Consider the following 18,991-nt stretch of genomic DNA (forward strand, 5'->3'; position numbering starts at 1 on the left):
ATGTGCTTGTATGTTTTAGAAAGTATACACAATATGTTTATGCTAGAAAGAAAAAAAAAAACATTAGGCACCAGTGTTTTGCTAAATAATGTGCCTGCACATTAAGAAATTAAACTGCATAAATACCTTTTCAATACTATATATATATATATATATATATATATATATATATATATATATATATATATATATATATATATATATATATATTAGGGCCGGGACTCAATTAAAAAAAAATAATCAAATTAATTAGAGGCTTTGTAATTAATTAATCGAAATTAATCGCATTTTAATCGCATATAAATATTTGACCTGAGAACAGTGAGAAGTAATTTTTTTCACATGGATTTATAGTATACCATTGAATAATGACTGAATACATAAGCTTAAACAACAAAATATTGTTTATTTTTGTTCAACCAAGTTTAGCAGACCAGTGCAATTTTTGCCATGAAGTGTAGCAATAGCATATTTAGAAACAATTTAGAAATAGTACATTTCAGAAATTCAGGAAGCTTATAGGTGCTGGAACCTTCTGTAAAGTGTTTTTTTAAGTAATACACAATACTGTCAATTACATTCAGAACATTGGAAACCCTGACTATTAGAAAACATCTCTCTGTTGCTTCAGAGGCCATAACATACTAAGTCCAACTCTCAATAACCTTGGCCAAAACAATAAAGAGTTCAACATAAAGTGCCAGTTGCACCAACAAAATAATACATAGTTCAACATAAAGTGTAAAGTCCACGTTAGCTGCTATATGTTTTGCGTTGAGGTGATACTTGAGGCTCGATGTGCTGCGGTGATATGCGAACGCTAGTTGGTGCCCCAGTATAATCGGTCCGCCGAAACTCATCCAGTGAGAAACGTTCCGCGGTGCAAAAATCAATCAAACTGGAACATTTCCTGAACTCTGTAATGTTTAGACATCTACTGTAGGACAACACAAAAGAAATGTCTAATAAATGTTTTTGCAAATGCTTCCTGCATAGTGGCTGGCTCTTAGTGTTCGGGCTAAGACAGAGCGGCTGCACTCCTGGCCTGGCTTACACTGCTGACTCAGGGAACCAGAGAGTCTCTATGGGCCTCTAAAACTGCTGACAACACACTGGCCTAATTCTCTGCCTTAAAGTATCTGTGTGTGTGTGTGAGAGAGAGGGCATGAAGTATTACCCTCTTCAGAGATTATTAATTCCTGTCACGAGCGTGAGGTGGGTGAAGATTATACTGCAGCTTTTGTAGCAACACATACAACAGCAACACTTACATAATTGAAGCAGAGGTTTATATTACTGGATGCTTTTCTTTTACGATATATTCCAGCTGTGAACAAGAGTTACAAGTTAGAACTATGCCAGTGTTTTCAATCAGGGAATGTCCTCAAGTTAATCAATAGGAACACCAAAAAATAAATAAATCAAATACATAGTAATTTACTCTCATGTCAAGTTTCAACTATCCCTTTAATGGCCTCTTCATAATTTAATAAATTAATACATTTTGTTAATGTACTGTATCACAGCTCCCTGGGTAAAATGAGAATCTAGAATCTAAAAGGGGGTTCCCGATATAGAGACATGAAACTAAAAATCGAGTCTTGTTGCATTACCCCTTTTTTAATAATAATAACATTATTATTATTATTTATCTTCATATTATTATTATTGTTATTATTAATTTATGGTTTAAGGTGCTCCTGCTAGTGCAAAATTAAAGCAAAACACTTTAAAGCAAGATAGGATTTAAGATATCAGGGTGCCATTACCGCATACTGAAAAATGCACAACAAATTCTCTGGTTTGGATTGTGTGCATAGTCATATAATTCCATATAAACTCTACGACTGACAAAGCCATCCTAGAAGCTAAGTTTGGTTCTTATATGTCCTTGAACCTAGAATACTTAAAGAGCCTTGTGAGTTTCGATGAGATGTAGAGCACACTCAAGTATCACTTATTGCTGGGCCATTATAGAGATCACAGAAATGCTCTAAACACTCCATTAGTCTGTTGAGTGAGGTTGAGCACAGGCTCGTGAAATAAAACGGGTCAGTGTGAGGGTGCTATGTGCCATATAACAGGGCTAAAGATTGCCATCCCAGACTGGCCCGGACTCCCATGATGGAGAGATCAATGAAGGGTGAAAGTGAAGAGATGCTGTCGATGGTAGAGATGGAGACATGCAGCTCTTCAGGCCAGCGGGTTGCAGGAACCCCTGGGAGTAATTAGGAAGGTGGTATTTAGCTCCTGTGGCTGCAGTCAACCTGACATCCTCCCAGTTTATTATGCCAAAGCCATCCATTGTTCTTTTTTTCCCCTCAGTCTCTCTTTGTCTTTCAGCAGCAGTTAAACAAAAAATATGAAAAGAGCAGTATCAATTAATGCATCGGTCACACTGTAACTGTTACGCTCTCATATCTGAATGCTGTTTGCGTAGGTAGCAATTTCCTTAAACATCTGCATCTCAAAGACCAGGTAGCTAATAGATATGAAAACCATTTCGCTGAATATATTTAATACCATCTTCTATGAGAATGGCTGAAGCTCTTTGATTACAGAACTCTGTCGAGACAATAAAACTCTTGCCCTGGATAAGAAACAGCCATGTGAGATCATACATCTTCAGCTCTGCCTATAATTTCCACCTCTCTTTCTAAAAACTAGAGATTTCTAATATTCCCCACATAATGATTTTTTCCATTTTCTGAAGAAAATATGAGAGCTTATTTCCTATACAAAGTCAACACCATAATGCTAGGCTGTTCTGGGTGCTTGGCAGGACTTTGTAATGTAGTTGCTAGGGTGTTTTGAGTGGTTGCTGGGCAGCTTAGTTGGTAACTTAAGCCAGAAGAGCCTTCCCCAAGGTCTTCATACAATTATTATATGATTCAGAATCATCATTTAATGTTAATTTATGTATTATGTTTTAGCCCACCAGCTGAAAACCACAGGTGCTAATGCACAGAAATGTAATTATACAACTTTCCTAAAGCAAACCTGTCAACCTTCCCGTTTTTCCTGGGTTTCTCCCGTATTTTACCTTGCTATCCCGCTATCATCCCTTTTAAATATTTTCCCGTATGTTTAATATTTCTATCAAATAAAAATAGAAAACTCCAAATGGCCGCAAAACAGTTAAGCGGAAGTCCCGCCCTGCAGCTAATTTCATTGGTTAGGCTTACAATGACGGTGGGTTTAGGCATCTGTGTTTGGTGCAGGCAATCAGTCCTGTGATTCACATGACCAATAAATCTTCAAAAAGGGAGAGGGAGGCTTACCCGTACTTAACAAAGAGCAACATTGGGCAAAGTCATGCTTTTTGTAGTCTGCGACTTATGCATAAAAAGTCCCTTGCAGATGCAAGAGAGCCATGCGACGAATATAACTGCATCCCCATCCATTCTCTCACACACTGTCCTACCCATTGTCAAGTAATAAATAAACTTGTGCTGAATTTATATTACGTTTTGTCTATTCATTTATATAATGCAGTGTTGGGGGGGGGGTATTGTTCAAAATAATAGCAGTACAATGTGACTAACCAGAATAATCAAGGTTTTTAGTATATTTTTTATTGCTACGTGGCAAACAAGTTACCAGTAGGTTCAGTAGATTGTCAGAAAACAAACAAGACCCAGCATTCATGATATGCACGCTCTTAAGGCTGTGCAATTGGGCAATTAGTTGAAAGGGGTGTGTTCAAAAAAATAGCAGTGTCTACCTTTGACTGTACAAACTCAAAACTATTTTGTACAAACATTTTTTTTTTCTGGGATTTAGCAATCCTGTGAATCACTAAACTAATATTTAGTTGTATGACCACAGTTTTTTAAAACTGCTTGACATCTGTGTGGCATGGAGTCAACCAACTTGTGGCACCTCTCAGCTGTTATTCCACTCCATGATTCTTTAACAACATTCCACAATTCATTCACATTTCTTGGTTTTGCTTCAGAAACAGCATTTTTGATATCACCCCACAAGTTCTCAATTGGATTAAGGTCTGGAGATTGGGCTGGCCACTCCATAACATTAATTTTGTTGGTTTGGAACCAAGACTTTGCCCGTTTACTAGTGTGTTTTGGGTCATTGTCTTGTTGAAACAACCATTTCAAGGGCATGTCCTCTTCAGCATAGGGCAACATGACCTCTTCAAGTATTTTAACATATGCAAACTGATCCATGATCCCTGGTATGCGATAAACAGGCCCAACACCATAGTAGGAGAAACATGCCCATATCATGATGCTTGCACCTCCATGCTTCACTGTCTTCACTGTGTACTGTGGCTTGAATTCAGAGTTTGGGGGTCGTCTCACAAACTGCCTGTGGCCCTTGGACCCAAAAATAACAATTTTACTCTCATCAGTCCACAAAATGTTCCTCCATTTCTCTTTAGGCCAGTTGATGTGTTCTTTGGCAAATTGTAACCTCTTCTGCACATGCCTTTTTTTTAACAGAGGGACTTTGCGGGGGATTCTTGAAAATAGATTAGCTTCACACAGACGTCTTCTAACTGTCACAGTACTTACAGGTAACTCCAGACTGTCTTTGATCATCCTGGAGGTGATCATTGGCTGAGCCTTTGCCATTCTGGTTATTCTTCTATCCATTTTGATGGTTGTCTTCCGTTTTCTTCCACGTCTCTCTGGTTTTGCTCTCCATTTTAAGGCATTGGAGATCATTTTAGCTGAACAGCCTATCATTTTTTGCACCTCTTTATAGGTTTTCCCCTCTCTAATCAACTTTTTAATCAAAGTACGCTGTTCTTCTGAACAATGTCTTGAACGACCCATTTTCCTCAGCTTTCAAATGCATGTTCAACAAGTGTTGGCTTCATCCTTAAATAGGGGCCACCTGATTCACACCTGTTTCTTCACAAAATTGATGACCTCAGTGATTGAATGCCACACTGCTATTTTTTTGAACACACCCCTTTCAACTAATTCAACTAATTGCCCAATTGCACAGCCTTAAGAGCGTGCATATCATGAATGTTGGGTCTCATTTGTTTTCTGAGAATCTACTGAACCTACTGGTAACTTGTTTGCCACGTAGCAATAAAAAAATATACGAAAAACCTTGATTATTCTGGTTAGTCACATTGTACTGCTATTATTTTGAACAATACTGTATGTCCTAAAGAAACCACATAATTTCTGTTATAATTTATGTCCATAACCCAAATGTGCAAGATTTGTGCCAAAATGTAATACTTGGGGTAAGGGAAATACATTGGAGGTACAGTGGAGATATTTTGGAGAAATCAATACAGTAATCATTAAAGCTGCAGTAGAGAACTTTTGACGCTCTATCGGTTAATAAACAGAACTGCTTGCGTCTTGCGGAAGAACATTGTAGCCGGAACTACTTCTCTCTGTTTATGTCTATGAAGAATCACAAAGGTACTGGGTTACTCCGCCGCGGTACCCCCGAAGCAAGCTAAAATAGTCCGAATATAAACACTTATTATAGGTGTACCCTAGTGATTCAGGACAAGCTAAAAACATGGTTTGGAAAATGGATTCATGGTGTACTCACTTATTATATACATTTTTCTACATTTTGAACACAAACAAAGTTACGGACCGCAGCTCTGATTGGTTGTTTCTTACCAGGAGTGCATGAATTTCTGAAAATGGCAATAGGACCACTGGGAGGAGCCAGAGGAGCTTGGTTTTTTCACAGATTATCTGTCTCATATTCTACTGCCAGGACATAATGACAGGTTTAAAATATATGTAAAAAAATATATTTTTACAAAAGTTACCTACTGTAGCTTTAAGTACATAGAAAACAATTATGTATTGATGGTTTAATGGCATGGCCCAAAATTTATAGAAACATGCAGGACAAAATAATAAAACAAATAAACAAAAAATATTGTTGTGTAGTGTTGGGAACAGTAACTGGAGTCTAACTAATCAGAAGACTGGATGAATAGAATTGTTATGTTGCACAAGAAAGTCCCTTTCAAAGCATGCTCTGGTGTTTCTATATGTATTAGGCTACTGGAGATGTTCTACATCATTCAAAGGCCAGCATGCTTTCTAAGCTACCAGCACAGCAATTCCAGACCTCTCAACAAACTAATTAAAAAGGACAGTCTGTTATCAGACTCATGTGGGTCTCACTGGAGGCAGTGGCAGGAAGAGGACTGGAGTCTATCATTAATAATTCTGCACATATTTCCATAATACTCCACCTTGGAGCAACTTCAGCCACTGGCTTGTTCTACCACTGTCCAAGAAACGCTACTAGGGATCTTTTCTGCCTGCCACCATCAAACAGTACAACTCTACAATTTCCCCCAATTTGTTTGTTTGTTAGTTTTTTCAGCCAATTACCAGCAAGTGCTCTTATGTTTTGGCCAATTTGTATTGTCTATTCATTGTATCTGCTCTTTCGTGTGCATGTGAAGTATGTAGGACTCAATGTAAAAAATAATAATAATAATAATAATAAAAAAAGATAAAATAAAAAATAAATAAAATAAATGCTCTTTGTATTAAAGTTTGTATGAAAATAATTTTTTTAAAGAATGTAAAGACCATTGAGTAAAACTTAAAATATTTTCCTTACACACTGATTGTATGTGATTGTATAAAAAAATAATTTAATTCTTAAATAATTCTTAAATAAAAATTACACATATTTCCCAAAGTAGTTTATACACACACACACACACACACACACACCTGTGTGTATATATATACAAATATATACAGCTTCCCTCCCCGCCAGCTCATCTCGCTCTTGTTTCTGTCTGTCTGCCAATGAGAAGCATGGTAGTGGTGCCAAAATGGTTGGAGGCATGGATTTTATATTAATAGCATTGCACAGTATAGGTCAAATTAATCAAGTCAGAGAAATAAAACAATTAAATGTATTTTAAATGTAAACTGTATCCTCACTATTTTCTTTTTCTTACTAAAATGTACAATATATTCAGAAAAGAATTTAACTCCAAACATCTCATGCTTACGGCAGTAATGATAACTTAATTAATTTAGACACACACTGCCTTTCAAAAGTTTTTTATTTTTATTTTTATGAATACTTTTATTCAGCAAGGATGCATTTAATTGCTAAAGATTGTCAAGACATTTATAACGGTTACAGAAGATTTTCAATAAAAAAAAAAATGCTGTTCTTTTGAACTTTCTATTCAATTCAAATACAGTGCAAAAAAAAAAAAAGAGGTTTGCACAAAGATATTTAGCAGCACAACCATTTACAACATTGACAATAATATTATTCATATTAAAAATATTAATATTAATCACTGAAATCATATTAAAATGATTTCTGAATGATTATCTGACAATGAAGACTGGAATAAGAACTACTGAAAGCTTTAGCTTCACAAATCACATGAATAAGTTACAATTTAAAATATATTTAAATAGAACACAGATTTAAATTGTAACAATATTTCATAATACTAGTGTATTTACTGTAGACCATATTTGATCAAAGCCTTGTTTAATTACATTAAATAGAAAAAAAAGGGCAGCCACTTGTCTACAAAACATAAAACATTAAATTGTTGACAGGTTACCAATTCCTTCTAAGTGGTCACTGAAGGTTTATCAGCTGGGCTGCGTATATTTAATGGAAACAGCATCTCTCCCTCTCTCACTTTCCAACATTACATAGCCATACACCTCTTTTTCTAGGCCACCACAATCAATCCTAAGTCACGTACCAGTGTCAGACCACATAGAACAAAACAGAATTACCCAGGACATCAGCTGATTGGAACTGTGTTTGTCTAGACAGAAACTCACCAAATCAATTGGACAGTAAACAGCCTAAATTAAACACCATCACCTCAGCCTTAACCCCCAGTAAAATACGAAAGGTGTTTCAAATTCAGCCAAACTTGCAAAGACCAAGTCTGGATCTGTGGAACACAGCCTCCCATCTGACTAGGGCAGCACAGGCTAATTGGCCTATTGATTTCTTGACAGGCGACGAGTTTCCTGGCACCGCTACCAGCTCATGCATCATCTGAAGTAGACAGGAAATGGCATGATGGCATGACACTATAGCAGGAATCTTCATCCCAACAAAACATTAGCCCTAGGGGAGCTGATTTGCATTTTACTGACATAATACCAAAATGTGTTCCAAAAATTATACATCAATTCTACATTATTTATATACTCACTCTCCTGTCCAAATCAGTCATTTTCCTGACCAGTTTAGTTTACTGAAAATAATCGACAACAAATGTCGTTACAGATTAGTCAAATCTGCCCACCGTGCACAGAAAACCTCCACCAGTAACGTCAAATTACAGCAGTGAATAATGCTAAAGAGGGAAAAATTTCATATCCAGCGCGATTATTATAGTTTTGATTTTTTTTTTTTTTTTTTTTGATAATTTAAATTCTATACCGGTTATTGGATGTTAAATTTAGGTTTTAAAGCATTTTATTATAGTAACTGTAAAGGGATAAAATAATGTGATTTAATATAATAAATAATAATATAGACTTTTCTTACATTTATAGAATAAATAAATGATAGTAACAGATTACTGAGTTAACAGATTACTTATTTGTTAGCAGAGTATGTGTTTTTCTTTACTATCTTCATCATTATTTCCATTTTTAAAGGGGTAGTTCACCCAAATATTAAAATTATGTCATTAATGACTCACCCTTAAAACAAAAATTACGACTTTATTCAGCATTATCTTCTCTTCCGGGTCTGTTGTGAGCACGACTGCTGTCAAAAATACATTTTGGTCCAAAAATAACAAAAACTACGACTTTATTAAGCATTTTCTTCTATTCTGGGTCTATTGTGAACGTGTTCACGCCGCTGTTGACGTACGACGCTGATGACGTGTTATATTTGTTATTGGGAGCACCGGAAAACACGTCAGCAGCGTCATACGTCAACAGCGGCGTGAACACGTTCACAATAGACCCAGAATAGAAGAAAATGCTTAATAAAGTCGTAGTTTTTGTTATTTTTGGACCAAAATGTATTTTTGATGCTGCGACAAATTCTAACTGCCCCTTTGATGTCACATGGACTACTTTGATGATGTTTTTACACACAGTTTCAATGGAGGGACTGAGAGCTCTCAGACTAAATCTAAAATATCTTAAATGGGTTCCGAAGATGAACGGAGGTCTCACGGGTTTGGAACGACATGAGGGTGAGTCAATAATGACAGAATTTGTATATTTGGGTGAACTAACCCTTAAATAAAGGGAATTAAACTGTCCTTTGTCTATTTGTCTGTTTAAACTGTCTATTTAAACTGTACTTTATATAAGAGATATATTAACCATACAGCAAGTTTTCATAGCATTCAGTTGTCATGGTTGTTTGAAGGACAGCATTAGGCAGAATTTGGAATAGTGTGTTTGTCAATTTAAAATAATAGGCTTTTTTTATCTGATTAATAAAAAAATAATGATAATCGCTAATCTAATCAAATATCAAAATAATTGTTAGTTGCAGCCCTGAAAAAATGATGTATAACTTTACAATGTAACATTTTTTTTTTTTTTTTTTTTGATTCTACCTGTACCCATTCTGGAAGTTTGAAAGCTACGTTGTAATTGGAAATTCTCCCTTGTGTTTCACAGATTCAGGTTTGGAACACCATGAGGGTAACTTCTGGATAAACCATCTCTTTAAATTTAAAGGAGAAAGAAAAAGAAAAAAAAAGACCAGGCAAGTCTACTACATACTAATGTAACCAGCGAGATATCCTGGACTGTGATGATGTCCAAAATGGAGTGCAATGTAAATGTTTAAAGAACTTGAGTCTCCGAAGGGTGAGACTTCACACAGGGTGAAATGGATCTCTCAATTAGACAATGACTGAAGGCCGCGGTCAACCGTAGTGTTGATAGGCTCTTTGAAACACACTCGCCCCCAGAGTCACAGAGAACTCCTGCATATGAAGCGCATGAAAGGACTGTTTTTGCACTGAATTTAAATATAGAGAACTGTGGAGACTTCAGTGTTTTTTTTTTTTAATCTGAAGCACATAACACAAACCCCTCTCTACAAAGATTATTACATATACCTTGCATAATTATGTTAAGCACCAAAACACATTTCAGTGTCTGCAGTCAATTTGCCTTTCCTCATAAATCATGCATGAGGGTCAATTTCAATGTGCTGAACATCATCCAACTCCCTTTCTGTGGAAATTGCTGTTCCAAGCATCAAAAGTTCTGGCACTGCATTGTGGGCTTCTGAGTGCAATAAATGATAAATATTGAGGCAAATCCAACTGACACCTAAGATTAATCTCGCCATGACAGGAGAGAAAATGTATGTGCCTCTGCCATTTCTTTCTGACTGTCTATCATGCACTACTCCCAACACAGTGGCCCACTCACTCTCGCTTTCCCATCTCTTTCTCTTCCCCTAAGGAATTTTGTGGGCCAATCTATTTTCCCTCACTTTTTTCCCCATTCTCGCTCCCTTTGATTGTGACCAGTGTGCAGTTTCATGAAGAAAATTGAATGCTGCAGTTTTTAAAAAAAAGAAGCTACTTTCTGGACATTTGCTTTATGTTTCAGTACTTTATCCATCAGTGGTTAATCTGACATAACCTCACTGTGACTGCAGGGAAAACTGTAACATTTGTCTGTAACATTCTTCATTATGAGCTACAAATCTAAAGTGTGTGTTTATAAAGTCCTTTCTGGTGTGTGAAGGATCACAGCATTAGACTTAGATGATTTTTGATTAAATTTGGGAGGAGGCTGAGCGAGACTTTTTCACATGTGGGGTGTGCATCTGTATAATGTGTGCATGTGTGTAAATGAATTGGTGCATATGAATATTCATGCATGTGTATATTTGTGTGTGTATGAACAAAAAAAAGCCTGAATGAAAACAAAAATACTTGTATATGTAAGATAGTTGCATTTTCAAGAATGAAGAGTTGGATTCTTTCATTTATTATTTTTCTCTTTTTTTCTAAATAAAAATCTGAAAATGTAATCCGTTTTTTTTATTCTGTTTACAAACTCACCAAACAACATTAATAGTCAATTTAAAGATTTTGAAAGCCATATGTTTTCCCCCCAAAAAAGACATATTGAACTTAAAAATAGCAAATTCTGTTCAGAGTTTTACAGTCAAATTAACAAAATATGTGAAAATGACCTTTTTTTACCCCAGCATTCTGAGTTATTTACACTATAATTTGGACGTATGACGGAGAATTTCTGTGCCAAATACACTCCTTCCGGGAGCGTATAAGCTTTGGAATGATTTTTTTTTAATTCATTTTTTCTCGAGCATGGTCCTTCATGACTTGAAATTTCTGTGCTTTGTTGGCAATCGGCGTGTAAGTACAGCTCTTTAGTTCTGCCAACAGCACGCCCGCAGGAGCTCAGCTGTTTTCAGAGAGTAGCGTAAAGCTATATCTTTCTTTTGTAAATCTGATAAAACTACAGATTCTTTGGAGATATGAAGGATGCAATGCTACTCTATAGATACTCAAGATTAACATGAGATTGTGTCTCCTTTAAAAAGTCAACAGAAATAAAACTTAAATCACACTATGGAGTTTATAATCATCCTACTGGGTTGTATATAATGTGCATTTGGGAAGGCAATATGTGCCAACCATCTTTCCAAACTTAAAAAGAGAAGCACCTACAAACAGCCATTGTCAAAGGAAGAGAAGCTTTACAGGTTCTTCAGTTTTCCGGCAAAATAAAAGCTTGATGGTTGAAAATATTTATTATTATTTTATTTTTTTACCTGCATATGATCATAAACCAACACCAGAGAACCATGAAACATATGAAAGTCTATTTAAATTATTATTTGTTTGTTTGTTTGTTAATATTTTGCCTCTTTAAACAGGATGTTTGTGTAAGACATGAATACAGAATAATGTACTGAAATAGGAACCCTAGGGTTCACATTAGACATTATTAGTCTAAAAGGGTCTTTAGGACAGCTCCCATTACACCGAAACACAAACACATTGAAAGCCGACTGTTTTCCGTCTCTCTCCCTTTTTTAAAAGCTCAGAACATAATTTAAAACAAAACACAGACAACTCTATATGACTGCATTCCATATAGACATAACCTATATACTATATACAGTACACAGAGGACTCTAGCAAGCTATTGCTGTATAGCGACAGAGAAAAATAACTGTTGTTTTCACATTAGGGACCTCAATGCCCCATGACAATTCCACCAAATTACTCGGGTTGGATGATACAGAGAACCATGCATCACTAATTCATGAACATCCCAAAAATGTCACATTCCAAGAACCACTAATGACATTTAAAAGGTCTTATTTCTATGTGGGAAAATCAATGTGCACTAATGCACATAATAAGATGGGATAAATATCTGAATGCAAGAGAGAAAGCTACAAATGAAAGCTTTGCTTGTATTCATGTGTTTATTTATTTTATTCAAAAGTGCTGTAGGCAAATTTAAAAGGAATGCCATTCAGAAATACCCTATTAACCTGACCAATGCCTCTGAATTAGGTGTTTCTGAAATATCACACCTGAATTTGTGACAGCCCAAGGCTTCATCAACCACAAACCACATTTTCTTTGTTTGGCCACTCAGAAGACTTGGATGTATGACTATCCATATTCTTTAAGGTCATCACAAATACAGAAAACAATATATATATATATATATATATATATATATATATATATATATATATATATATATATATATATATATATTTCAAATGTTTATTTCTTTTAATTTTGATGATTATAACTGAAAACTAAGGGAAATCCCAAATTCAGTATCTCAGATAATTTGAATATTGTGAAAAGGTTCAATACTGAAGTCACCTGTTGCTACACTCTAATCAGCTAATTAACTCAAAAAGCCTGCAAAGGCCTTTAAATGCTCTCTCAGTCTAGTTATGTAGGCTACACAATCATGGGGAAGACTGCTGACTTTACAGTTGTCCAAAAGACGACCATTGACACCTTGCAGAAGGAGGGCAAGACACAAAAGGTCATGCAAAAGAGGCTGGCTGTTCACATAGCTCTGTGTCCAAGCACATTCATATAGAAGCGAAGGGAAGGAAAATATGTGGTAGAAAAAAAAAAGTGTACAAGCAATAGGGATAACCGCATGCTGGAGAGGATTGTGAAACAAAACCCATTCAAAACTGTGGGGGAGATTCACAAAGAGTGGACTGCAGCTGGAGTCAGTGCTTCAAGAACCACTACGCACAGACGTATGCAAGACATGGGTTTCAGCTGTCGCATTCCTTGTGTCAAGCCACACTTGAAAAACAGACAGCGTCAGAAGCATCCAAAGATAAAAAGAACTGGACAGCTGCTGAGTGGTCCAAAGTCATGTTCTATGATCAAAATTCAGCATTTCCTTTGGAAATCAAGGTCCCAGAGTCTGGAAGAAGAGAGGAGAGGCACACAATCCTTGTTTCTTGAGGTCCATTGTAAAGTTTCCACAGTCAGTGATGGTTTGGGGTGCCTTGTCATCTGCTGGTAATGGTCAACTCTGTTTTCTGAGGTCCAAGGTCAATGAAGCCGTATACCAGGAAGCTTTAGAGCAATTCATGCTTCCTGCTGCTGACCAACTGAATGGAGATGCAGATTTCATTTTCCAACAGGACTTGGCACCTGCACACAGCGCCAAAGCTTCCAGTATTGCTGTAGTAATTCAGGCAAAAGGAGCCCCAACTAAGTATTGAGTGCTGTACATGCTCATACTTTTCATGTTCATACTTTTCAGTTGGCCAAGATTTCAAAAAAAATCTTTCTCTGTATTGGTCTTATGTAATATTCTAATTTTCTGAGATACTGAATTTGGGATTTTCCTTAGTTGTCAGTTATAATCATCAAAATTAAAAGAAATAAATATTTGACATATATCAGTCTGTGCGTGATGAATGAATATAATATACAAGTTTCACTTTTTGAATGGAATTAGTGAAATAAACTATTCTAATTATATGACCAGCACTTGTGTGTGTGTGTGTGTGTGTATATAGATATAGTTAGATAGATAGATAGATAGATAGATAGATAGATAGATAGATAGATAGATAGATAGATAGATAGATAGATAGATAGATAGATAGATAGATAGATAGATAGATGTTGGATATTCATGTAATTATGTTGAAAACCAAACACATTTGTGTGTTCAAAAAGTAAAGAAATGCTTATAACACTCCACTGGCCAGTGGAGCGAACCAGCCCTGACGTCGCACGTTGTGGTATTGCAATATGACCGTGTCCTTACTCCAAAAGTGATCACAAAACATCCTTTTTTCTTTAAATGGTTAAATTTATCATGATTTTTATACATTTTAATTTATGTGTAAATCAGTTTACTAAATAATGTAAACTTGACTGACTACTTCACTTCCACTTTAAAAGTTCAAAAACAGTGGTTCATAAGAACAGGGTCAAACTGCAGACATTGGGGACAACAGAGATACAGACCAAGAGGGGGAGACTGATGACCACCAACTCATTTGAATGTCACTCAACAACCATATGGAGACATTATGTGATCTACAAAAAGAATGGCAAATGGCAGCTGGGGTGAAGTGCAAGGTGAGGATAACAAGAAAAAAAAAATCCCTTTATCAATGAGAGCCAGTCTGAGGATGGCAAAAGACCATAATGATTGGACCTTCTCTAATGAGTCCAATACAGCTTTGTTAATGGTAAAACGGAGACCTGGAAAGGCCAACAAGCCACAATTGTCTCACTGTGCAATTTGGTGGAGGATTGGTGGTGATCTCGGGGTGCTTCAGCAATGCTGGAATTGGCAACATTCGTCTTTGTGAAAGACAACTGAACCAAGCAACGTACAAGATTATCCTTATATATCCTTATAATTGCTCTAAAAGCCAATATGTTTCTTTAAAATTCACTCAAACATAGTAAAACCACAGAAACTGATACTTTTGCAGTGGACTCGTATTTTATTTTCATATCAATATCAACAAAGATATATAAATATTTTCATATCTATATAGACAAAGAGATTCACAGTTATAAAGACATGTTAAGTCAAACCCATTACCCTGTATCACATTCAAGCCAAAATCAGTAATACACTAAATGATTTGGCCTAATTACAAATGATGCCAGTTGAAAAACAAGGGTGCTGTAACACATTTCAGTACTTCTCAGCAAACACGCTTTAAAAGAAATTGTGAGTGCAGGTGCACGTAGCACTGCTTTGACATTCCTTTCATCACATCTGAATGTGGTTCATCAGCCAAGGAATATGCAGAGGTCACAAAAACCCATAAATCACACTACACAATTTTGGTTTGCTAGAGCCTCTTCCGAATGACCCGCTCAATAGAAGCAAGTAGGGCCTTCAAATCTACCTACACAGCACTTGCAGTCTCTCAATGAGATTTCAAAAGGCTCAAATCTGTGGACAAAGCTCAGGTCAAGAATTGGTGGTTGAACCTACTGTAAGGGATTTAGCTCAAAGGGAATCATTTAAGATTTTAAAGGGAATTTGAACAGAATCACTGTTTCACGGCTGGTCAGGGAGACGCCCTGCGATTCAGTGAACTAGCCATTTAACATCAAATCTGCGCTGGATACTAATATCCAAACTATAGTGAAACACTATCAATTATCACAGTAACAAGATCGGCAGTTTAAGACATTAACTTGTAAGCACAAAACACAAGATACTTCTCTTTCAATATGAATAAGGCTTTATTAGATAAATCTAAGACATATAAACTAATCTAACACATAAACGCACGCACACACACATTCACACAAGTTGCAGGAAGGTCGAAAGTTAAGGAAAGATGAGTTTAAGAGAATGGAAATATGGAATCCCAAGTTAACAGCAATACGTTAAATTGCATAGACATGCACAACCATCAATCACGTAATTAGCGCTCGCATTGAGTTCCTCAATGGGGTTAAAATTATATTAGATACACCAGCACAACAAATATCTGGGAATACGTTGCCTTCGTTTGCTGAGAAAGGGACTCCCGTTGAAAGGGGTATCCCGGTGTCGCTGATTGGCTGGAAGTTCAGTTGGCTGAAGTGACGTCTTGGGGAGCCCGTGCTTGGGCGTTGGCTGAAGCTGGAGAGTCGTGTGAGCTGGTCGAAGTTGAACGGGCATCCGAGGTCAGGCGTCGGAGACTCGACGTTACAAAACTTAACTCAGAACACGAAACTCTCAAACGGAAAAGAAAAGAAATAAAGTTTGACGAGACTAGGTTGTGTTCCTTCTCATCGTGGCATCGTAGCAGCAGGCAGGCACGCTGGAACCGCGCTCAAAGAACCATGATGACTAACCGCATGGCTAGATGCTACAAGCTAAAGCTAGGTAGCAAAGCTACAAGCTAAGAGCAGGCATGACTGATAGCACGAGCAAGGCTGGAACTAAAAGCAGACTAAAAGCCCGCATGACTGATAGCACAAGCAATGCTAGACTAAAAAACAAAAATTTAATCGTATCCAAAGTATTTAAACTTTCCTGTTGGCCACCCCTCAAATGTTGCCTTGACCAATCAGATATGTTCTTGGGGTGGGTATCATAAATCATTTGTTTATCTTACCAAGCATGTGGTTCTTGCCTCACAGGGTCTAATTTTGGACATGATTCCTATAACATGATTATGATATATTTTACAAATAAATGATTGTCAGGACAATATCAAGCAAGAAAATGCGATTATTTCAATACTAGACATGACTATGTATCCTATAGTTATCAAAAGACATACACAATAAGTGATTATACATGATAGTCAAATGTGTGGGTTACACGTAAATGAATATGGAGTTAAGCAATGGAATGATTCATTCATAAGTCTTTTTTGAGTTCATTCTGGTCCATATATAATGTATAAAAAGGGTTTCTTTGCCATTCTCTGGCAAAGGACTTTTCTGTGAAGACAAAGGTTTAAAGCCCTTCCCCCTTAGGAATTTCAGTCTGGTTCTTCTGGGTGGGGGGAAGTCAATGCAAGTATTTAACTTGATCTCCTGGGTTTACATGTGATGTCCAGCGTTGCATTTCAATCACGAACAATAAATTTGACAATCTCTTCTTCGAATTAAAATTGTTAATAATTGTTCTATTGGTGTTAATGTTGAAAGCTTTTGTGTGAACAAGTTGGTTGGTTGGTTATCTTGCTTGGTTCTTGTGGCACTAGAACTGATTTATGACTTCCTGAGGAATTCAGCTCATGTTTCAATGCACACAGCTCTGATAGACTCTTTGATTTGTCTGATTCGACTCATTTCTGCTACACTACATTTCAGAACACTTCAATTAAATATTGTCTCCATGGAAACCACTTAAGGTTAATCTTTGTTGGCACAATAACTCTGCTCTTGTGTCCTTCCATCAAAGCATTCATGCTTTAAAAAGTTTGTAAAGAGCTTGTAAAAGAAATCCACATGAATTGTGCAATTTAATAAAGTGTTTAATTAATGTAATAATTAATACCATATTTAATTTAGGCTTTTATTCAAATATAAACACTAATCAACACAAATACACACATCAATTATAATAAAAGGAAGCTCAAACATGCTCACTTGACGCATGCGATAAGTTTCCGTTTACAGATCAACGTTTATGTGAGAATTCATGCCAAAATGAAATCTGTTCATCAAACGATCATGTATTTTTGGAAGATTTTGATTAAACCGCTTGATTCATATTAATTACTTTTACAATGTTTAATTAAAATTATACATATACCTTAATTTGCATTTTGCATTTCAAAGATAAAAGATGTGAACTAACATTTTAAAGGGTTATTTCACCAATCAAAATGTAAAGTTTTGTACTTAATTAGCTATTTTGCTTTTGTAAACATTACACTTCAAAATTATTTTGCTCAACCGACTGACAGCTGACATTGACCGGTTGTTTGATATTCAAAACCTGTAATAGTAGTAGTGTGATATACTACAATTAAAGCTGCGGTAGGTAACTTTTGACGCTCTAGCGGTTAATAAACAGTACTGCTTGCGTCTTGCGCGTAGCCGAAACTACTTCTCTCTGTTTATGTCTATGAAGAATCACAAAGGTACTGGGTTACTCCGCCGCGGTACCCCCGAAGCAATCTAAAATAGTCCGAATATAAACACTTATTATAAAATGGATTCATGGTGTACTCGCTTATTATATACATTTTTTTACATTTTGAACACAAACAAAGTCACGGACCGCAGCTCTGATTGGTTGTTTCTTACCGGGAGCGGATGACTTTCTGAAAATGGCAATAGGACCACTGGGAGGAGCCAGAGGAGCTTGATTTTTTCACAGATTATCTGTCTCATATTCTACTGTCAGGACATAATGACAGGTTTAACAAATATGTAAAAAATATATTTTTACAAAAGTTACCTACTGCAGCTTCAAACAACCAAATGACATGGCTGGTCATTTTAAGTCATAATCATTCAAATAAGGGCAATATAATTATGACTTTATTGATGAATTCTAATTTAATGTTTTGCCACAATTTAATATATATATATTTTTTTTAAATAGAGGAATCCCGATCTTGAATAATAATATTTGTAAATTTAACAATTAGACACATTGGCAATATGCTAATGATAACCCTTAACAAAACAAAATATCCGGCTGCATGACAACACATGTGATTAACTGCTCAGATGTGAGCGCACTTTATAAGGACCGTAAACATAAAACATACCACTATGTTATGAAACTTAGGGCCCTATGAATCCGTGATGCAGAAAACGTGGACGTAATCGCTGAATCCAGTTATTAGAATGGAATTCACACTAAATGTCAAGGAATTTGTCAATTTTTCTATTAATGAATTAAAAAGTAGGTCATTACACTTTAGGGGTTGCATCGACTAACTGATTAGTCGACTTCAGTGCTCTGCCATCACAATTTAAGCTTGACGTCGACTAGTCGCTTGTCCTACAGAGTGCCAGAAATCTTTGAAAGTCATTTCAAAAATAAAATAACAAATAAATACATACTAC

At 36.1% G+C, this 18,991-nt stretch overlaps 1 protein-coding gene across 1 annotated transcript in view; it reads right to left on the reverse strand.

Annotated features, from left to right (window-relative positions):
* Window positions 1-18,991, reverse strand: part of LOC128015541 (heparan sulfate 2-O-sulfotransferase 1) — a 72,530-nt gene that overhangs the window by 30,060 nt on the left and 23,479 nt on the right. The gene's annotated exons all lie outside the window — the stretch shown is intronic.

Source organism: Carassius gibelio, chromosome A6 (genome assembly GCF_023724105.1).
Source record: "Carassius gibelio isolate Cgi1373 ecotype wild population from Czech Republic chromosome A6, carGib1.2-hapl.c, whole genome shotgun sequence".
NCBI classification, from domain to species: domain Eukaryota; kingdom Metazoa; phylum Chordata; class Actinopteri; order Cypriniformes; family Cyprinidae; genus Carassius; species Carassius gibelio.